Source organism: Schistocerca gregaria, chromosome 2, assembly GCF_023897955.1.
Source record: "Schistocerca gregaria isolate iqSchGreg1 chromosome 2, iqSchGreg1.2, whole genome shotgun sequence".
NCBI lineage: Eukaryota > Metazoa > Arthropoda > Insecta > Orthoptera > Acrididae > Schistocerca > Schistocerca gregaria.
Window position 1 is genome coordinate 317,730,654 of NC_064921.1, and position 23,964 is coordinate 317,754,617.

The 23,964-nt window shown below is 42.4% G+C and overlaps 1 protein-coding gene and 1 long non-coding RNA gene across 24 annotated transcripts in view; one reads left to right on the forward strand and one right to left on the reverse strand.

Moving 5' to 3' along the window:
• Positions 1–23,964, reverse strand: part of LOC126336946 (sodium bicarbonate cotransporter 3) — a 1,595,930-nt gene that overhangs the window by 351,250 nt on the left and 1,220,716 nt on the right. The window lies entirely within an intron of this gene.
• The window catches only part of LOC126336952 (uncharacterized), a 367,007-nt gene that overhangs the window by 71,242 nt on the left and 271,801 nt on the right, over positions 1–23,964 (forward strand). The gene's annotated exons all lie outside the window — the stretch shown is intronic.

A 23,964-nucleotide genomic window follows, 5' to 3' on the forward strand; every position in this document is an offset into this window, starting at 1 on the left:
GCACTGACCTCCAAATCGTTGAATGCGATACACTCGTCGGCCAGCGTCATTGCGACACTGTAGTCGTGCACTTGGGACAGCTCTTGGAACGGGAGGATATTCGATGAACTGACCGGTCTGCCCGTTCTCCCTACTTAAATCCAATCGAGGTCGTGGGGAAGTATTGGAGAGACGCATTGCAGCGCCTCCAATTACACCGTCGACCATCCAGCAGTTGTAAAGCGCGCTTTGGACGAATGGAACGCCCTACCATAAAAATTAGTATCAGCCCCGAGGCTAACGTGGGAGCACGTTGTAGAACGTGCGCTGCCATCTTGGTTGATCACAAACCCTATTAAGAACCATATCTCACCTTTTGTAATGTCCACAAAACAATAATGAATCGCAAGGTCTTCAGGATGATTATTCTCCACCAACTGCGACATAGTCGCGTATAAAATCTGTGATCCAATACTGTCAATTGTTTTTTATTCCAGTCTTTGATCACAATATCAATTCTTTGGACTATGACCGGTTTCAGTCCGTAATGACCATCCTCAGATCTTTTTTACATCCTGTCCTAAAGTGACAAGGCCATAATGGCATCGTCAAAACATATAAATATAATCAGCACAACATCGTCATATAGATCTAAAGTAAGGTGTAGAACAGGCCACATCGTCCACACAGTGATTATTGTAATTATTGTCTTTGAATAGCAGTGTCATATCTTTTTGTCTCACTGCGCATATTTTTCGGTTACTTTCTTCACTATACTGCCGCAGGTCCATCTATGAACGGTCCAAGTATCATGGAGCTAAAGTTACTTTCGTCAATTTTTGCTCACCAGTGCATTACTTCCTCGCCGGTAAGTATCGCGAAATGAGAACCACGACAAAATTAGAGCTCTTACGGAGATTTGAGCGATCGTTCTCACTATGCACCATTCGCGAGTGGAACAGTGGAACAGGGAAGGAGAGTAGAGATGTAGATGTGGGTGTAGATAATGAACATACCTAAAGAAATCTTTAGGACCTGAATATAAACGCTACCAAGTTTATAAGAACAACGATGCGATACTTGACGGCACTCTGTACAACATAAAAAGAAGAATAAAATGTTATAAAAATTCCCAGTCAAACACTTCATAACGAGACTAGCCCTACGTGCAGCATCGCCAAATAAAATGCTCACATTCAGCAGATGTTCTCCCTGTTATTATTGAATATTTAACTGAAAAAATAGCAAGCGTTATTTACGAAGTGTTGCCTTCAAGCTTTACACAGCTTCGTTAAAGACACTTGTTTATGCTTCAATAGCTCGCTAAACAAAACTTATTTAATATCTTATTTGCAGCGTTACAATGAATTCTCTCTCTCTCTCTCTCTCTCCCTCTCCCTGATGTATTGACGCTAACAAGTCACATTGTGCTCAAGTTACGCTGTTTAAACAGCGTTAATTTTACCCGCTTGCAGGCGTCGTGCCACATTGTCGGACTCGTGTGAATGACGTGGACCGAACACAATGCGACCAATTGGACAGTCGACAAAAACAAACAAAAAAAAAATGAAATATAGTGTCAGCATGACGTTCGCAGCCGTCTTGAAACAAATATTTATCTGAGTTCTCCCTTTATGAAACAAACACTAGACGTGTCCACACAATGTGGTACACGTTGTACGTTACAACATTGGAAATCAAATGCTGTCCTGACTCTGACGTCATTTCAGTTAAATATTTTACCTTTCCTTTAAGGTGACTCTCAGTTGTTGAATTTTCGTCTTTATTTCTAACTGATTGTGTGCCACGAACTAGTATTCCTCTGTACCGCAAAAAGTTTCGAAAATGGTTGGTGATATCGTTCTACCGAGCTAGACGTCGTTAGAGACGGAGCAACAGCTTGACACGAGGACAGTGTGATCATGACACCTAGAACGGTCTTTGAATACCTGCTGTTACCGTGCTCCAGGTTTGATGCAGGTCTCCACACAAGCCTATCCTGTGCAAACCTATTCGTCTCTGTATAACGACTTCGGTCTACAGTCATGTGAACCTGCATACTACGCCCAAACTTTGGCATTCTTCTACAATTTTTACCCCTCACCCCTTTCACTCCATTAGTTAACTGATCTACCCACGTAATTCTCTTCAGTCTTTGGTAGCACCAAATTTCAAAAGTTTCTACTCTCTTAGAGTGAGTAGTGCGTCCGTTTCTCCACAAACCAAACTCATCTTCACTGAGGTGGACTTGTAACCATCTTTCCACTCTTCTGTACGTAAGAGCTGTTAGTATTTGGTAACCATGTCTTATTAAACATGGTTTTGAAATATTCGCACCTGACAGCAGCTACATTTTTTGGTAATGGAATGCGTACTACCATCTGGAACGCGACAGGGAAATTGAGACTTAACGTTCGATGACAATAACACATTCCGACGAAGAATGATTGTTCTCAACGATGGAATGCCACCTGTCGTCTTCTGACTTAACGTTCGATGACAATAACACATTCCGACGAAGAATGATTGTTCTCAACGATGGAATGCCACCTGTCGTCTTCTGAGGGATATATAAAGTCGTATTTGCTGACACAGAATACACGAGTTTACTTGATAGGTGGCTGTTACGAACCATTGTGGTAGATATTTATAATCCATGGTGTGTACCGCAGTTTCCACGATCCCACTTCATAGTTGACACTGATGGACTCGTAATATATATCTGCCTTGGAGGCAGTCGAATAGTGCATATACAGGGCGAACCTTAATGAAACCGACAAACTGCAGAAACGGATTCTGACTGGACTGAAGGTCCTTTGAACATGTGTCCGGAAATGCAGAACACTCGTCCCGGAACACAGTATAGAGCCGCAGCTTATCAGAATCACCACAGATATTCAAACTGGCCTCAATGAGGTGCAATGCACGCGTTCACATGTCGCGTCATCGACTTCTATACTCTTGGCTTGAAATGTTGCGTGATGTGGTTGGTATCAGTGAGATAACTTGTTTTTCTATAGCCGCGCTGCATGTCGACCGATTCAGTTTCTGCTTGGCCGTACACAAACACCATCTCGGATCGTTCCTGACATGAGTACCGTGAGTCACATAGCCTGCAACACACAAGGAACACACGGCGCGTGGTCAGAGGAACTGTAATTCGTCAGTGTCATCTATCGTGGCAACGAGGCATTTCAAGATACATGTTCATAGGAACTCTTTTCTTCCATTCCCACTCTGGAATCCGTCCCTGCAGTTTGTCGGCTTTATTAACTTTCACCCTATATTTGTTATTTGGGACACAGCCCAGTTTGGACTTTTAGAATCGCATTAAAACTTCTTCCTTAGGGGCCTGGCTCATGAAGCTACACCCAGAAAACAAACAGCTCGCACTCATAAGAAGCGAGAGTCTGTCGGCGGTCAAATAGTCACTCGGGAAGTTTAGTATGAGAACATCCACCAATAGCCGAGAAGAATCATTTTATTAAAGGGACGCACCATGTGAAGAGGAGCATCTTTAGCCACCGGGCAGTAGTAAAAACGCCGAGAACCTGCACAGTGAGTGGGTATCGAGGGCTAAATTTGGCCACGTACTGCCTAGCCCAGATCTCCTGAAACAAACGGTACTCGTATTAGAATACTCAAGTTGACGAATTCAAATAATCTGTTGTGTTAACTGGAAGTGATGAATGTGTACGCAATGGCACCCCATATCATTACACCACGGGCTGGGCCCTTATGATAAAGATGTACCGGGCGTTATAATTAGAGTGCAGCTACTCACGGAGGGCCCACTGCGAGCTATTATTATCGTGTGGCAGCGAAACGTGGTAGTTATGCTAATGTGCCAATGCGAAGCTTTTTAAACCAGGGAAAAATTAGTCGCAATTTCGGCCACCAGATGCAAATCTGACGCTTTACAGCAAGTCGTCAATACCTCTGGTGCTGATGTCGAGCCGGCCGTGGTGGTCTCGCGGTTCTAGGCGCGCAGTCCGGAACCGTGCGACTGCTACGGTCGCAGGTTCGAATCCTGCGTCGGGCATGGATGTGTGTGATGTCCTTAGGTTAGTTAGGTTTAAGTAGTTCTAAGTTCTAGGGGACTAATGACCACAGCAGTTGAGTCCCATAGTGCTCAGAGCCATTTGAACCATTTGAGCTGATGTCGAACAAATTGTTCAAATGGTTCAAATGGCTCGGAGCATTATGGGACTTAACATCTGGGGTCATCAGTCCCCTAGACTTAGAACTACTTAAGCCTGGCTAACCTAAGGACATCACACACATCCATGCCCGAGGCAGGATTCGAACCTGTGACCGTGACGGTCGCGCGGTTCAAGACTGAAGCGCCTAGAACCGCTCGGCCACACAGGGCGGCGAACAAATTGTGTAAGAGGTGCTTATTGATAATATCAACTTTGTCTTTCTGAGTTGTTTGGCCTTTTCTGCTCAGTCCCGTTTCTAATATGGTACATGTGCAAACATTTCTGAACATCATGCTTTCCTGATTTGCACATGGTGGGCAAAATTGGAATTATTTTTTTCTTCCAGCGTTAATCGGTTCCGCATTAACGCCTTAGAATACCTGCCAAGTTTCGATGCTGCAGGATGATTACAGCCCGCACTGGACCTCTTCAGTAGGCGCACTTTAAAGTCATAACCAAACGGTATGTAATTTGGGAACATTTCTTTTACTCGGAGCCTTCACACACTCTAGATGCTGCACGCGGAACCGGTACTTTTCTGAAAACACAACATGGTGCCACTCCTGAGTGAAGTGTCGTCTTCGGATGCACCGTGGACGGCGAAGCGCTCTCTGCTGCCGCGTTAAGGAAAGGCGCAACAATTGTCCCCGGTGCTGGCAGTATGTGGTGCTCCAAACGTCATCGCACTATGTGATACTTCTCTTTTAGCAAACTAGCTCATTTCCTGCCTCAAGAATCGTGACAAGATAGTGATGTTCAACGCTGGTCTTGAGCGAAGTCGAAGTTCTGTCTGAGCCCAAAAGTTTTTGATTGGGTTCAGGTCGGGACTCCCGGCAGTCCAGTGCAGTTCAGTTCAGTAATGTTATTGTCTACAAACAATTGCCTCACAGATGCTGTCTTACGACAGAGTGCTCTCTCATGCTGATGCAAACAATCATTGCTCCGAACTGTTCGTGTACTGTGTGTACTACACAATGCTAGCATTTTTAGGTGCATTAGAGGGAACACTGCGATACCATAATACTAGAGAGATGTGTGGCTTAGGAGGAGCTGATTCACCATTGTATCCCATTATTTTTAATTCTACATACACAGTTCACTATTTAACGATTTTTTTACTTCTACCCTCCGCAATGCTCGACGGTTACCGTCCTTAAGTACATGAGGACTGTCTGGTAGTAGTTTAGCTATATTTGTACCTCCATTACCAACAGCCGACTTCAGTATCTTTAGAAGGGTTGAAATGTGCCTTATGGATCTTTTACCCAGGTGACATCAAACAACTAGACCACGTTCAAAGACACTGATCTCCCATGACTGACCCATTCTACTGTTACTGCTTCTTTCTCTATTGACAACACTATATTATTTACCTACTGTTAATACTAGAGCGTCTGTGTCTCGTGACATTTGCTGATCAGTTCCGCAAGCGTGTCCAGATGCCGCACTTTTCATCAGATACTCTTAAATTAAAATTTAGTTATCTGACAATGCGCTCCAGCTTATAAGTGTCACAGACGCTAGAATATCGAAGCAGTTGCCCATTGACAGCAGGCATTGCTCATGGAAACATACGTGGCCCGAGCGTACACAGTAGACAGCACGTAACACATGGGCAAGACTGCAGCTGCAGCTAGGACCTGCAGGCGGGATATTAGCGGCGTTATGTGGCACCGCTGGTAGCAGGAATTCCGGCGTCGCACATAATTAATACGGCACCGCTGGCATCTGGCGCGTGCCGCGTGGCTGCTATGGGAACTCAAGCGAGCAGGGGTACACAGCCCACTGCCAAATGTAATGCGGAGCACAGCAGCTACGTATATGGCATTAATTTCGAGTTTTTGTTACAACGAACAGTGCACTCACTATTGCCAACCGCGGCACGCCGCTCTGTCTCAGTCTCGCGTCCTTCAGAGGCCTGTTCCAGGAAGTGGGTACTAATTAATGTTTCCAAGTATATTTATTCCTTAATGAAATTTGTCATGAGTAATATATCTCTTTTTAAAAACAACATCTCATTTCACTGAAACAATCCTAGAAATAAAAATGATCTTCACAAAGATTAGAAGTTACTCACTTTGGTCCAGAATGGTGTCCATTATGCAGGAACGCAAATTTCTTTAATTTGCCAACAGTTAAAAAGTTTATTAGTAGCTGAAGTTCATTTTAAGATGAGTGTAAAGGATTTATTAGTGGCTAACTCGTTATAATCCATTGACGAATTACGTAGTAGAATCAAAATATAGATGTTGTTAATAATATTTAATAATGTATTGTGTAAAATCCGACTTCTGCACATCTTCAGTGCAGTACTGTGCTCAGTTCAAATAAGTGTTGTAAACGGATTTTGCCTTTGATTACGTGTGGCTGCAGCAGCTTAATAATTTCGTATGCACCTCAGTGTATTGCACATTAACTCAATTTATGGTAATTTTGTTATTACATTTTAAGCGATTTTTTTGACTCATTCTAGGTCCATGAGGATCACTTCACTAAAGGGGCTGTGGAAGGTACACTAGCATATCTTTTTCCTTTGTAAATGTGTATTGGATATCCTTTGATTTCGGACATATAGTACAATCTTGAGGATCTCCCCACTATACATCCTTGGAACAGGAAGTGTATCTAATCTGATCTCCGGCGTGGTACAAGCACTCGGTGAGGTTGTTTTCGACAAAAATAACAGAATTACGTAGCCCTAAATTTATTCCAGTAATGTGTCTTAATTTAGTTATTTTACAACCTGTAGAGATAATAATATAATACCTATTCATTTATTAAAATTTTTGTTGTAACAGTCTCAGTTGCAAGTAATCGCACTTGATAACTTGTTTCGATCACGGGTGATTATCATCTCAGATCTTATTAATCACTAGTTTTGAAGAGTCAGAATTCTTTAAAAAGAACATAAAGCTGTAAAATAAAGATAATATCATAATAATACGCTTGAGACACATTACATGGCATATAACCTCTTAGATAACACTTTGCACAACTCGTTATTAATAAGATCTGAAGAAGGTGATTTTTACATACTCCAGTTGTCAAGTCTGACTATTTGCATCTGAGACTGTTATAATAAATATTGAAAAAAAATTGAATAGTTCCTGAATCTCTCGTTAGAAAATGTCATATATTACTAATAATTTATGTACAAAGTTTTACAACGTACTTGGCTGTGTCCCGCCGTAACTCGTTTTTATTATAACGAACGGTACCTCTACGGTTACCATCTGTCGGCCGACGCTCTCTCTCAGTCTCGTCAGCTCAAGCAGTAACCCGAGACTTAAAGCAATGTTTTCTAGCTGGCGTCCCGTCCGCGTTATGAATTTCTGTTACAAAGGACAACACCACGTTTTTTGTACTCGTTACCTTTCAGTTTATGCAAAGCCTAGAAAGGCCGTGGAACATCTTTCGCAATGCTGTACCAAAGGAAAAGAACGGCGAGTATAGCATTTCAGTCACGTTTTCAATTTATCTGTATAGACAAAAAGCAGTTTTTTTTATCGGTTTTGTGTGTTCCGCAAAGTTTCTGCGACACCTTAGCAACTTACAAAAGGTAGTACTGTTGTTTTTATTTCCGAAAACACGATTTGAAGCTCTCTAACAACAATGTGGGAAAACCTAATTCGAAAGTTCATTAGGGATCATTAGGCGTTGTACGAAGTTCAGCACTATGAGATTATTTCGCAAGGACTTCGTAACGAATTTCTGTAGTCAAAGACTTTGCGGATTACTGTAATCATCGGCAAGTTGAGTTTCTCTGCGGTCGGCAACGTCGAGTTTAGTAGCTCTGCAGTAAGACTTTCAAATAATCACAAAGTTATTTTAGCAAAGAAATACTGTGATCGGTCCCATAGGAGGAGATATCAGCTGTGATGGAATACGCATTTTGTGACGCCGCCCTGGTAATAAATTTCGCTGTTTTCGTTTGCTCAGGGAAGCCATTGAAATTTATAAACTAGACAATGGTATTAACAAAAAAGGAGAAAGCTTCAGGGTAAACGGATATTGGATTCCCATGTTGCAGCGAACGACCTCTGACATAACAAATGAAGAATCACAAGGGGAATGACCAAGGAAATGCCCTCAGAGTTTGTGCGACAGGTACGTAGGTACACACCTTTTGTCCAAAAAAGTTCAGAAAATTTTTCCCTCATGTTTCCACAAGGGGAATGGCCAACGAAATGCCATCAGACCTTTGTGCTACAGGTACGTAGATACACCTTTTGTCCACAAAGTTCAGAAAATTTTTCCCTCATTTATAAGCAACTTCAGCGCAATAGCTGTGGTGGCAATTTTAACTAAGAATTGTTTACAACAAACGTGCATTCAGACAGTCAATTGTGAGCAGGCAGTGTTAACTAGAGGCGGAGCCACAGTAATACGAGTATGTCAACGTTGCTGGGTCACATATCGCAATGGAGCCGCATTTCCAGATCAGGTGCTCAAGATATTTTCCAGACTGTTTTTAAGAAGACAAAAATGTGTGTAAAGTTTGTTCCGCACACGTTGACTCTCGAACAAAAACAACAATGCGTTGACACCAGCCACGACTTAATTGAAATGCATAACGTAGAAGGTTCTTTTCAGGAAAAAAATCAACGAGGTGAGAAGACTTATTTTTATCAATACGTACCGACCACAAAATGACAAAGCGCAAAAATTCACATGAAGGATTAACCGTCTGGTGACATAACTAACTATGACGCGTTAGTTGACCTTCGTCCTTTTGAAAGACTTTTTCGCATTGTTGTATGAGCATTCCGTACGTTGTATTGAAGTGCAAGGTCAGTATGAAGAACATCTGAAGTATTAAAACTAACACTTTACCTTTTGTCTGTTTTCTGTTAATCCAGTCTCGAAACAGTTTGGACTGACGACTATCATCTCCGACCACTGGCTCGATTAATAGTATCAAAGCGATAAGTAAGAATAATGTTATGTTCAGCCGCGGTCGTCAGGAAGGTATCTCTTCAAGGAGTCGAGCATTTAATTTGCACTCTGACAGTACAAACGGGTGGTTACAATTAAACTGACGCTGTTTCAAGCGCAGCAGTGCGGGCTGCATACGTCGCAGGTCGCAGAAACATCGTAGGTATGCCCACTAACCGGCGAGCTCGCCGAGTACGCTGAGAAAAACAGTAGTTCCACTTTGTGCCAAAATGTGAAAATATGGCGCTGTAAGTATTCAGAATGTGGTGTGTGTGCGCGCAGCAAAAGAAGAGCAACGATCAAAGACACGATAACGTTGGTTCTGGCACGTTTGTTAGGATATGGTCATGAGTTACAACATGTGTTCATTATGTTCACCCGAATCCGTAACAAGGTACGGTCGACAGTTGCTCGGAGCCTTATCCGGTGTAGTCAGAGCGATATGTCGTCGTATGCTGTCCTTAAGATCAGGAAGAATCCGTATAAATCACTGATAGATTCAACCTTTCAGATATTCCCACAACCGAAAGTCACTTGGATTTAGGTAAGGGGATCTTGAAATCAGCTAGAGACGTTACTGTCATTACCGAAGGTTTCTCGAAGCAGTTCTTTTACCTGGCATTAGCACTGCGCCGTGATTATTTATGCATAACATGACATATTGACCTCCGCTTTGTAGGTCTCTTTTTCTACTATTATACGACGCATATGCTTTGCTCACTGGTTTAAGTTAATACGATGTGCAACTTTTATTTTATTCCTTAATTTATCTGTAACTTTATTTAACTTCCTGTACTGGTTGGTATTGTTATGTTATTACATATTACCACTGTATATGTCCGCCTGCTTAGCTGGGCGATAACGTGCTCGCCTCCCAAGCGGGCCCAGGTTCGATTCCCTGCCGGGTTGGAGATTTTCTCCGCTCGGGGACTGTGTGTTGTATTTGTTCTCATCGTCATTTCATCCTCACCACCGGCGCGCAAGTCGCCCAATGTGGCGGCGACTGAAATAAGACACGCACTTGGCGGCCGAACTTCCCCCGATGGGGCCTCCCGACCAACGATTACACACACTCATTTCATTTTTTACCACTGTGTATAAGACTTGCACCACGCCCCCTTTCTTGGTTATGTATTTCATACTCGTACCACTGTTGTCTGCAGACAGTTCCCGAAGATAGCGAAACTGGTAGTCAAATAAAATAAGTTTGTAAACTACACAGGTGGAAGGTGTTTGATGTGACATCCTCCATGGCAACAGATGGTGATAGTCTGCGTAGTGCGTTTAGCGACATTCGTTCTTGACTGGAGAACCGGAAGCTAGGGAGCGTGGGAGCCGGCCGCGGTGGTCTCGCGGTTCTAGGCGCGCAGTCCGGAACCGTGCGACTGCTACGGTCGCAGGTTCGAATCGTGCCTCGGGCATGGATGTGTGTGATGTCCTTAGGCTAGTTAGGTTTAAGTAGTTCTAAGTTCTAGGGGACTAATGACCACAGCAGTTGAGTCCCATAGTGCTCAGAGCCATTTTTAGGGAGCGTGGGGTTGCTACGGCAGGCGTGTGCCAGGCACGGAAGGTCTGAGGTTGACGACCGCGTTCGGGTCCCGGTGCGTGCCTGCGTGAGTAGCGTGCGCCGCTGACGCTGCATCTGCACCCCACAGCAGAGCACACTACGCAGCGCTGATCAATACGCGCCGCTCCTGCCGTAGCGTGTCGTGCCGCCGCAGCGCGACGCCGGCTGTCGCCAGGCAAACCGACGCCGACGTCGGCGCCCCTAGTAACCGCCCCGACAGCCGACGGTACCACCGATAGGCGTTTCTCTTCCATCAACCCTTTCAGCAAGGATTAACCGGATCGACGAGGAGGAAAGTGCGAGCAGGTGTGTCAAGCAATGCGGCCCCTGGACTGTCAATAATATTGGTCAGTACGCATCTGCACTGACGGGCCGAACTTAAAACACTAAAGTAAAAAAAAAAAATAAAAAAAAAAAAATGGGCGTGAATACCTAAGGGACCAAACTGCTGAGGTCATCGGTCCCTAGACTTGCACATTACTTAAATTAACTAAGAAAACACACACACACACACACACACACACACACACACACACACACACACACACACACACGCCGGCCGGAGTGGCCTAGCGGTTCTAGGCGCTACAGTCTGGAACCGCCGACCGCTACGATCGCAGTTTCGAATCCTGCCTCGGGCATGGATCTGTGTTATGTCCTTAGGTTAGTTAGGTATAAGTAGTTCTAAGTTCTAGGGGATTGACCCCCGCCCCCTTCCCCCCTACACACACACACACACACACACACACACACACACACGTGAGCGCGCGCGCGCCGGAGGGAGTACTTTAATGTCAGTCGGGATGGGCAGCGCAGTCCGTGACATTGCGCCCCAAACCCCGCGGCCACTACGGTCGGCGACTAAAGTAACTTTCGCATTGTCTGTCACTGACAAGTAACACAACTCGATGAAACTTAACCCATGCACAGAAAGAACTGTTACAGTATGACATACAAGGATACTGGAAGATGTAGCGAATCAGACGAACAGAATTTTTATTTTTTTTTATTTTGAGCCTTTCCTCATTATATAGGCTTATTTCCAACGTATGGAAGTGAAACATGGACGACAAATAGTTTGAAGAAGAAGAGAATAGAAGCTTTCGAAATGTGGTGCTACAGAAAAATGCTGAAGATTAGATGGGTAGATCACATAACTAACGAGGAAGTATTGATTAGAACTGGAGAGAAAAGAAATTTGTGGCACAACTTGACTAGAAGAAGGAATAGATTGGTAGGGCATATTCAGGGGCATCAAGGGATCACCAATTTAGTATTGGAGGGAAGGGTGGAGGGTAAAAATCGTAGAGGGAGACCAAGAGATGAATACACTAAACAGATTCAGAAGTATGTAGGTTGCAGTAGGTACTGGGAGATGAAGCTTGCACGGGATAGAGTAGCATGCAGAGCTGCATCAAACTAGTCTCAGGACTGAAGACCACAACAACAACAATAATTTACTCGGAAATTACAATACAAAGAATAAACGTTCTTAAACTATATTTCCAAAATATTCCTCCAGGTGTTTCGATCTTGTGTGTCCTCTTCCTCTGCGCCCATTCTCCTCATTGTGTGCTGTACATTTTGGAGGCAGGTTGTCATAGGTCGTCGTCTTCTTCTTCTTCTCCCCTCCGGTTTCCAATTCAGTATTAGTTTGGTAATCTGGCTTTCTCCATTCGTCGCACATGCCCGTACCGCTGTACTTTCTTCCTATCCATTACGTCATATATTCTTTCTTTTATTTATTTCCATTCTCCTTTTTATTTCGGCTGTCCTTACCTTTTCTTTCCTGGAGATTCTTGACGATCTTCTCCTGAAGTCCATCTCTAGAGCTTGTAATCTTTTAATGTGCTTCAGCTTAATTGTCAAGGTGTCCGTTCCATACAGAACCACACTGTCTAATACGGATTTCTATATTAATTATTTGGTTCCGCTCATTACATTCCTGCTCCATAAGACTGAGTTAAGCATTCCAATGACCTTCCGTCCGCCACTAATTCTTTTATTGATTTCTGACTAACTTTCCCTCGATTTCTAAAATGGATCCCAAATAACAGCGAGCGTTTATCTTTTTGATTTTCTTTCCTTTAATGTATAGCTCATCTGAATCATTAGTCAAGTATTCTGTTTTTTGGTAATTAATCTTCAAACCATAAGTTACGAACAGAAATGATAATTTTATTCAATGACAGGTACTGTGCTGACGTCATCGCGATTTATGATGGCCCCCTGAAAATTACTAAAGGCGGCATATTGGCTAGTATGTTTGCCCTTACGACCTTATATTTAATACTTCAATTTGCAAAAAATCTGCATATTTTGTCTAATACACTTTTCTCATAATTATGTAATTTTTTTGATAGGAATTCTTTATAAATCTATTCTTGTTACTTACTGAAATGATGAAGAGTGAAGCTAGACGGTATATACGAAAAAATACAGGCATGTGCAACGCCACTAGACATTTCTCACGCTCACACCGTGTATCACTTTTCTTCTTCCTTGCTTTGCACACTACGATGTTACTGGAGGACGTTATCTTGATGGGACTGGGAGGGGGGGATAAACCAAATAAAATCTCAAATCGATTGCTTATAACTGGGAAAATATCGAAAGATATTGAGTGTGTTGAACATAGCACGCCTTCTGTTAACACCGAAGAACTACTAAGAAGAAGCTGTAGGTGCTCGGCCCGTCTCGCAGCTGGTAATGTGACAACGTATTTGAAATGCGCGAACAGCGTGAGCCAGATGTACAAGCCAATGAGTTAATAAAGCAACGTTTGCTAAATGTGTTACGCCGAACACTGATGTTTCGGGTGAACTGAATAAATGCTCCGCCGAAAGCTATTAACAACACTGCCTTTTCTTCGACAGTTTAACGATAGTAATAATTTTTTTTAAAAATTCTGTTATGATTTGTGTGTTGTTAGTTATGATTTTTAATTTAAGGGGGGCAGGACGTCAAACGGGCCGACTTCGAGCAGGAGAGGCACCATTGGATATTTTAATTTCCAGTGTCTATACTTTTACAAATAAATTCAGAAAACTTAAACAGCGTGACCGGGAAGGATTCAGGATTCATACTTATAGCAGTGGAAGCTCAAAAACGTAACAAAACACATTTTTTTACATGTGAAAATTTATCATTTTTTTCACTTACTACTGGCTGCATTTGTTGCTATAGGTACACTTGTCTTCCTAAGTAACAGAGATTCTTCGATGAGTTTTGCACAGCATACAAACCATAGTTACAGGTGTATGAAACTCTAGAAGTTATTTACTTTATGAAAAAATGAATGAACTCTAACATTTTAAACTTCATGTTTAGAAAAAATTCAAATTTTGTAGTTAATTATCTCAATTTTTTCCACAGTTTTTTAATAGATTTGGGAAATTCTAGAGTTTCATACACCTGCAACTACTGTTTGTATGCTATGAAAAATTCATCGAAGAATCTCTCTTACTTTGGAAGAAAAGTGTACCTACAGCAACAAATGCAATCAGGAATAAGTAAAAAAATTATGAAATTTCAAATGTAAAGAAAAACGTATTTTGCTGCGATGAGTGTGAGTCCTCAATCCTTCCTGGCCATGGTGACAAAGTTTTATGAATTTATTTGTGAAAGTATAGACAGTAGAAATTAAAATGTCCTGTGGTGACTCTCCTGCTCCAAGTCCGCCCGTTTGACCTCCAACCCCCCTTAAGTTATCATTGAATAAAGTAAGTCTCTCTCATTTTTAAAATTCTATTAAGCTTCAAAATGAACAAGGGGTCCAGGATTCACAAAGTCTTCAGTCAGAGGAAAGGTTTGGGAAACCCTGTCACAGGGTGTGTGATGATCACGCCCGGCAGTGCTTTCTTTGGGACGTGTTTGCATGCTGGCCACAATGTTAGTGGGTGCTTGGGGTAGAGCATTCCATTCCTCCACCACTGCCGTTGATGTCTGCTCTATGGCCGTAGGTGCATGTGGACGCGCTGCAGGACGTATCCCAAACGTATCCTACAGGTGCTCGGTGAGATTTTAGTCGGGAGAATGCGCAGGCCACGAGTTTCTTTCGCTGAATAACCTCTCTTTGCGACAGTTCTCCACTTTCACCGTTCGATGCGGTCGCGCACTGTCATCCATAAAAATTAAGTCATGGCCGAATGCACGCCTGAAAAGACGCGCATGGGGAATAAGTACAGTGTCTCAATGACATTGACCAGTGACTGTACCGTGTTTAAAGTTTTGGAGGTCAGTACGTCTTGGCAACATTGTTCCCACATCGTAACACCTGGACCACCAATACTATCATCTTCGACTGTGTTAATGATTTACGTGCTGCAGCCTTTGGCCATACGATGGTACGTCCAGCATATCAGGGATATAAGCGATGACAGTAAGTTGGAGTTACGGGTGCTAATGCGAGAAGTCCAATCCAGACCAGCCCACAAACACCCAAAAGTCCACAGATACGCTGCAGCGTTAAGCGGTAGACAAGTGTGACGCTTTATTTTGGAATGTATTCTAGTGATTTTTTTCGGTTTAATGAATTACAAAAACGAATTTGCACCTTAATTGTGTCACCATTAAGATTGTATTACGGACTTTTTTAAATAAAAAAACTTGCATTTACACCCAGAGGGCGGTACACATCGACGGAAGGCCTTCGCGGAGAGCGAGGATGACTGGTCGGAGCTCTGAACGCCGCACTTTTCATCCTAGAACTAAATGTCGAAAATTTCTTTGAATTGATGAAATTGTCTAACGTACCACGTAGATATATTTAAAAATAGTTTTTAACAAGACGGCGGCACTATAAATGTTTTTTTTTTTTAAAAAAAAGTCGTTATAAAGAGATGCACCAAGGTGCATAAAAAGGTGTCTCAAAAATCCTACATACTACATTAAAAAAAAGCTGACTCACAAGTTATGAAAAGGTGTAACGTAACTGCACGTAAGAGTTATAGGCCAACTACAAAAATGTTATTTTGGAATAACAAGAGTTTAAAGTTTCGTCTTTTGTTTTTAATTTTGAATGTGAACGGACCTTTAATCGGCAATTCCAGCACAGTACAGTTGGCCCATTTTTCACCGATGTCGAAACTCCCTCATTTTGACCTACCGACCACCCTGTATAAACATTGCGCCAGCTTCATTTGCGGTAGGGACTGATAGAAGCAGTTGTGGCGTATACTGTCATTTGTTTTGGAGACGTAAATCAAGATATTTGCAGAAGGTTTTACCCTCGTCCTTATGTGACAGCAGTCCTGTGCCTTTATTTGGACGCCACGATCGCCTCGAACCTGACTTATGCATGAAACGGTGTGGTGGAACGCTATAAACACGCAAGGTACGCCAAAAGGGCACATTTGCTGCAGTTGTTGACGAACGTTCGAAAGAAGGGCGTTTAAGGCGATGACGTGTCATGAGAGCGACGCCAAGAATAGCAGAGACGGCTGCCCGCTTGGTGCTGGCGGGCTTTCGGCATCGGGTTGAATGGCGCCAGTGGCTCGGCTGTCACTGGCGCCAGCCCCAAGGGCAGCGGGAACACCCCGCCCTCCCCCTACCTCTTGCTGCACCGGCATGAGACACGCTGCTCTGCTCTATGATCTGCGTGGTCCTCACATGAGTTTAGGAATCTCCTACCAACGTGCGTTGTATTTTTTTATTATTGTACTGCTCGCCATATCGTAGATTCTTGTCATATGGTGAATTCTTCAGTACAGAGCTGAGGATGCTGATGATTGTGAGAAATGTGAGGGAAGCGATGACGATGCTGATCACTAAAATCATCCTGAAAGAAATGATAGAGATGAAGGCGAAGATAGTGAGGTTAATGATTAGGCTGAGAAAGATGAAAGTATGAGAAAGGTGGTAGAGAAAGGTAGAAGACAGTATGAGGAAGTCTATGGAAAACGAAGAAGAAGGAGCAGTTGGTGGGTGATTCAACTATAAGAATTCTAGCGATAGGGAGGTAACTGAAAACGACGTATCATGTCTTACAAAAGTAAGAGAACGAAATGGCTATGTCGGAGGAAAAACGACCGTCGTTATGATGGATATATTCTCTGAAGTATGAATCTCAAGTTCCCGTTGCGAATGAGAATTTTAGACACTGTTGTTGACTTTTGGCATGCCCCTGATAACGACGTGGCTTGATTTCACCATCCCACTACTTCACTAACGTATAACATTATTATAGTAACCTGTGCTGTGCAATTACACATTATCCCAATAGAGTCTGCTAAACAATGTCGATCCTCTTCCTTTGGCACCTAACTGATGACAATGGACCAGCAGTCGTTTAACGAACAACCGCAGGATGGTTTTTAATAACTTCTGTAATAAAAGACATACCAATATCCCCAAATACGAATTTTATTTGCATCACCTGCTACTATGAAAACAGAATCATCGCTGTGTCTCGATCGATTTAGATTTGAGGTCACACGATTTGGAGAAAGAATGTAATCCACTATTATTAAATATGTTAGTCGAATTACTATGCTTTATTATAATCTAAAAATCACATTACAGAAAGTTATAGTAAATTTGAAACCGAAAAACTCATTTACAAATGAACCATCTCCATACAAATAAGCAAGAAACCCCGCTTTTGACATTTTCTGACAACATGAAAGCGCTATCTTCAGATAATACCGCCTTTGTCTCCCACAGACTATAAATGCTAAGGTACCCGTTTTTAGGACTCTTCTAGTAGTCTGAAAACGTACGTTTGCAGCACAGCATTGTATGGAAGCGGTTCATGAAAAAGAAGCGCATCGCAGTGTTTGAAATGCCTCAGAGAAGAATGTAAAAAAATGAAGTGGACTTATAAGATCAAAACTGGTGACATTCTTCGCAGAACCGGAGAGGAAAGCAATGTTGAAAACACTGTTTACGAGAAGAGACAGGTTGTCAGGACATGAGTTAAGGCATAAGGCATTAGGTAGTGCTCTGCATGGTACTTGAGGGAGGCCTAGGGTGCAGAAACTGAGAAAGGGGGGGGGGCAGCAAATAACTGAGGACTTTGGGTGCAGGCGGTACTCTCAGATGAAGACGCTGGCAGAGGTGAGGAGGCCGTACCGGAGAGAGTCAAAGGCCGTGTAACAAAAAAACGTACTTATATTTATCTTTTAGGATGCTCTAGACTCCGAAAGTCGTTCTTCCTCTAATTACGAAAGGGATTGAGGTCCTACAAACAAAGACTATTATTCTGAAAATTTGAAAACGTCTGCGCTACAGCAACTGCGCGTGCATCGGCTTCAATACATTCGAATTAGCAGACAGCCAGTTGGAAAATACAGGTTTATTAAACCTTGACCATTGTTTTAAAACTGTCTTCTTCAGAAGATGTAGGACGTAAAATCACAACTGTAGTCAAAATGGGAGTCGTTGACTCTGTCTAGTACATGTCATCCACTTAGCCACCATGTAAATACTCGCACATTATTTAAAAGTAGTAACAGTCTACTGTAGGGCTTTGTCTTAAAGTTTTAAGACAAAGCCATACAGCAGACGGCTACTGCTTTTATGTAATGTATATACATGGTGATCAAGTGGATGACATGTACTAGACAGAGTCAACGACTTGCACTTTGACTACAAGGTTATAAGATTTTATGTCCTACATCTTCGGAAGAAGACGATTTTAAAACCGTCGAAACCATGTTCAAGGTTTAATAAACCTGTATTTTGCAAATAGTTGGCTGTTATTTCGAATGCGTCGAACCCATTATTTTACACTTTTTACAGCCTAAAACTCTTATTAAACCCTAATAAGTAAATGAGTGTAATGCTATGTATAAAACACAACTTTTACTTCGTTAAACAACGTTATTGATAAGCCCTAAATTACATCGGCCATTAACGTTAAACACATGCATTTTTCTCCCATCTCACATTACAGTCGATAAAGTGAACCGATGTGGGTAAAGAATCTCAACATTTTGACCGGATTTTTGTCACCTGCTGGAAATTAATCGTTAACTAGCACGTAATCGAATAATCATTATAATGATGCTCGAAGGTATCGTTGTGTTAAGAAGATATCTAAGGACATCAGTGACTGAATGCTGACTCCTATTTCGTCTGTGCAAGAGGAGGGATTCTTAATACACGTCGGTTAAGGGGCCTGAAGATGGCGTAATGTGACGCTGAATCTGGCTGCACAAATAAAGCTGGAAATTTAGACAGCTGAAGGCGTTTTAATATGACATTTTCTTAGAGAAGTGGCTTGCCCCAAATTGTTTACACTGGTAACTTCTTAGAAAAAAAGTAGCATCAGTCTTATGTCTTCAATTCGTGAATCACACGGTCTCATTTCGAGAATAAAAATAATCGTCATAAGAACTCTTATTATTCCATTTTCATTGTAAATTAAGACCGTTTGTGTAAGAGTACAATAGAATGTCTTCTTTAGCTCTTAAATGTAAAACAGTCCATTCTTTTCGGTGCATTAATTACAGTACTTTATACAGACTGCGTACACAAGGACGCATCAACGCCACGTTGAAATTCTTTCTCGAAGTTCCACAGAAAATTTAAGATGAGTGCAGAGAGAGAGAGAGAGAGAGAGAGAGAGAGAGAGGCGGGCTTAAATCGAACAAAAGACGGGACGGACACACTGAAGGAAGCGGCCATCATTCTGCGCTATGAATTTCCGACCGCATTTTTCATTCAGCCGATCTGCCCCTGCCGTACAGGCAGCAAGTAGTACAGCAACGCGTCGCAGGCAGTATACAGAGGGAATAAGGCTTCCGTATGACAAATTCATAAGGGCAGGCAAGACACGTATCTATTTAGGGAGCATACAGATGCGCAGAACAGAATTTTTATTGCTAGCAGCCATGGCCTACAATGTCAGATGGCTATGTGGTGCTTACGTACTATTGTTACTGTCTCGTCTTCCTATTTGCATCCGTAGCAGCTATTATACTCTTTATAAATACATAAAACTTCAACCAGTCACTTTGTTGAATTGTTGTCTATTATTCTATGAAGCGGTTTTCGAACATTTTCAGGTTCTTCTTTGGATGGTTTTCTGGAGGTTACATCACTATTTTAAGCATAATGCTGGGTGCTGGCGTGCGAAAGTGTGGGCGGTTTTTTTTTTTTTTTTTTGCTTAGTGTCCTTCTGCCTGCTTCCATTTTGAAGGCCAGTTGGCATATCACTTCACACACACTCCTACACAGTCTTTATGCATGTGCACTGTGAAAACCTTCGACAGCATCCAGCATTATGCAAGAAATAGTGATAACTATTCAAATAAGTGACTGGTTACAATTTTATGTATTTACATTCAATAACGGAGTCTAAAATATCCGTAATGGATAAGCTTAAGCAATGATGTTCATCACAAGGATGTTTCAGTTCGATACTAGCGATATGCGCAGTACGATATGCTTAGTCCACAGATTTAAGACATTCTTAGCTTCTCGCCAGACCTGCGACCCATCTATTTCGATGAGTTCCATCATACTAATCGGGTGTCAATCTCCTGTGAAACTCACTACTCTTCCATTTTCGACAAAAATCTAGCTCTATGGTCGTGGCGAAGAATGCGTTCTGGATCAAACGGAATCGTCAAAACACTCGAAAATAAGGAAATTTTATTTTATGCAGCAGGCTTTCGGCAGGGGGGGTTTCTCTCTGACAGAATCTGTCCACCTACCTGGACATATTTCAGGTTGTCTCCCCTTCACTATGCGGTGATAGGTACTAGTTTAGTAAAAAAAAATGCAACGTTGACCAAAAGTCAGCTAAATACCTACCAAGCAAAAGGCCATATAACTCCAGTCCACAGGCAGCATTTGAGAGTTAGTTAAGCAATCGGCTTTCCAGGTTCTGCATGACTCGTTTGAAAAGTATCTAAAATTTTCTGTAAGCTATTTTATTGTCTTTAAAACACAGAAAATGGCGATCAAGTCGTTATTTAATATCCCGACACTAGTTATGCAATGTTACTGACAGTCTCCGTAACAAGTTCACTCCCAAAAGCAGCCAGAAGATATTTAGTCCGACCCGATCTTTTAAACGTCCTAAACAGTCACTGACCCACGACTACTTGCGAGTTAATACAGTCAGTCGTTCAGTAGCCTTCTTGTACAGAAGTGCTCGCCATAGCCTCTCATCTTTTGCACAAAACACGCCACACGGTGTTTATGTACGACTTGAAACGTTCACACTCGAAATCTCCTAAAATAAATCACTCACAAAGCTCAAACTTTCTCAAAATACTCAACACTGTAGTCACTTTTCATCAACTACACAAGGACCGATCAAACGCGCGAATTTCTTCATTTTAGTACAGATTTGATCAGCGCGATTTAACATAGATGTTCACCAGAAGACAGCTGCCGAGCGACTGTCTCGACCCATAGACATGGGGCAACAAGCCATATTCAAACGGGCGAGAAATGCTAAATTACTATAGGCTAGTATGTTAAGCAGCCAGCCACATCATCTCGAGTACTTCTGCACTCGCGGTGTTTCTGGTGTCAGCCAATCAGATTACCACCCGTAATTTAGGGTAGAAATTTTGTAATTCCGAAACTGAATAAAATTTAAGGAAAACAAAATACGATACTTTCCCACAAAATAAATTACTAATAAATTTAATACCTAACGCCCATTCTGGCTGCCCTTTACAAAATCTATCGCATCCGACATACGCAACAATTCCCCTATGGCACAACAACTTTCTCTCACATACAATCACATAGTTTTAATAGAGTATCACATTCTCATTTTACGTATGTCCTTCATTCACTCTCTTTCTCCCCAAAGTACCCACACACAACCAAAACACGATGAATTAATAATTTTCCAAAGTGTTCTCATTATGAAGTCGGAAACCTGTGGTAACGGAACTAAAGAAAATTTCAGAAAATTAGATTATATGAACCTATCCTCTGAGTAGTTGTTTCAGTTGATACTGTAGATGAATGCCTTACGGTACCTTATTCGGTTATTGTTGTTTTAGGTAAAAATGTATTTCTCCGAAAGTCCTGACATTATTGATCTAAAATTTTAATAATATGGTTGCGTTGTCTATAGAATTAGATGTACTAGGTATGAAAAAGATTGATTAATATTTAACTGTACTTCTTTAGAATCATGGAGAGTATGTGTAACGTATTGACGCAACGATAAGGAAGTACACGGCTCGCCCGGCCCAGCAGCCAGCGTCAGCTGTGGGAGCGCGAGAACCAAAATCAGCTCACCATCAGTCTCCACGGCAAGCCACGTTTTCAATGCAAGACGACAAATTCGTAATAATTTGCTACGTTACAAGCTCACACACTAACAGATTCCGGGTAATCGAATAATTAGCGATTTCGATCAGTCACTTATTTAATGACGAGGAAGGCCGTTGATAACTTATATGGCTGAGGTCAGAGATCAGATTGCTGTCAACATCTATTCGAGCCGTGTTAAATGGTATATCAGCAATATTTTTCGCCCTTTGGGATGATAATGGTAGCTGGAACGAAATGTGTATATTAATTAAAAAAAATTATCGAGGGAAGAATGTGATTAATCAAACTAGGTAACACACTTTAAGTGTGAATAAATGTAAGACAATGACCATAACAAGGAGAAAGAACCTGACAGAACCTAATTACAAGATTGATACATAATGTGCACGTCACATTGTGAAATGAAAGAGAATAATCATGTAAAATTAATGTTATGCAAGGTTCACACCCTCCCACAATCACTGTGCAGCAAGTTTCGATGTATATACGTATGTGTATACAGTCCATTCACATTAATTTGACCACCGCCTACGTCCGATGTGAACGTGCAACAACCATACCATGCATGGAAAATGCGCTAGCCAAAACCGGGTCAACAGCGGTGCATCACGAGCCATAGATGATGGGGGCGAATGAGCCGAGGAGATATGTACGGGCAATAGCGGTTCAACTGTTGAGTATATGACCGACCAGATGAACCAAGTGGGCTACCAACAGTGTCTCTTTAACGGCCATTCAGCGAACGTTGCTGTTTATGGGCCTCCGCAGTAGGCGCCTGGTTCATGCACCAATGCTGACTGCGGTTCATTGGCGACGAAGGTTGGAATTTGCATACCAGCACTGCAACTGGACGTCGACTGGATGACGACAGACGGTCTTTTCAGAGGAATCAGATTTTACGCTCCATCGGACAGATGGCCGTTAGCATATATGGCCCTGCAACAATCGGCTAAGGGTCCCGCCCGGAGGAGGGTCACATTAATGTCTAATGAATGTCTGCTTGGTATTCCCTGGGTGATCTCGTCATTCTGGAAGGCACAGTGGACCAAAACAAGTATGTACCTATGGCTGGGGACGAAATCCACTACTACACGCAGATTGTTTCTCCTCGTCTCAACAGCAACTACTAACAAGACAGTGCAAATTGTCATACAGCTCCCAATGTACGTGCGTGATTCGGAGAGCACCCGGATGAGTTTACCGTACTCCACTGTCTAACAGACTCTCCGTGTTCAAACCTAGTCGAGAATCCGTGAGACCATTGGATCCTCAACAGAGCAACCTATTGCAGCTGGCCAGGGCAGTGGAGGCGGCAAGGCTCTACGTTCCTGTTGGTACCTTCATGAACATCAATGAGAGTCTTTCTGCACCTCCGCGCTGCGAACATAATTCCGACAGGCGGTCACATTATTGACTGGACCGTGTAGAAGCGATTTTTGGAGCGCAGGGAGAAACTAAACAAGAGTAAAAAAATTGTTCAAATGGCTCTGAGCACTATGGGACTTAACATCTATGGTCATCAGTCCCTTGAATTTAGAACTACTTAAACCTAACTAACCTAAGGACATCACACAACACCCAGCCATCACGAGGCAGAGAAAATCCCTGACCTCGCCGGGAACCCGGGCGTGGGAAGCGAGAACGCTACTGCACGACCACGAGATGCGGGCTAAACAAGAGTAACATGTCTGTTATATGAACCATGACACCCATTAATTCGAATTCAAACTACAGCTCCACTTTGTGTCGTTCGCTTGGACTGATCCGGAAAGTTTTATGAGTCTGCTGCACAATCCACGAACCTTAGAACATGCCTGTATTCCAACATCACGACCAGATAATGTTTTTTGACGACTGACAACTACAGTAATAAATTACTGACTTTCTCGTGTGAAGCTAACTACTTTCACGTGATATTCGTCATTGTAAAATAGTGGCAAGCACTTCTATTAAGATGTGCCACATTAATTGGGCTTGAGCCACGGCCTGGCAGCGTCCAACATGATGCTCCTCCTCCAGAGTTGCTGGCGTCTA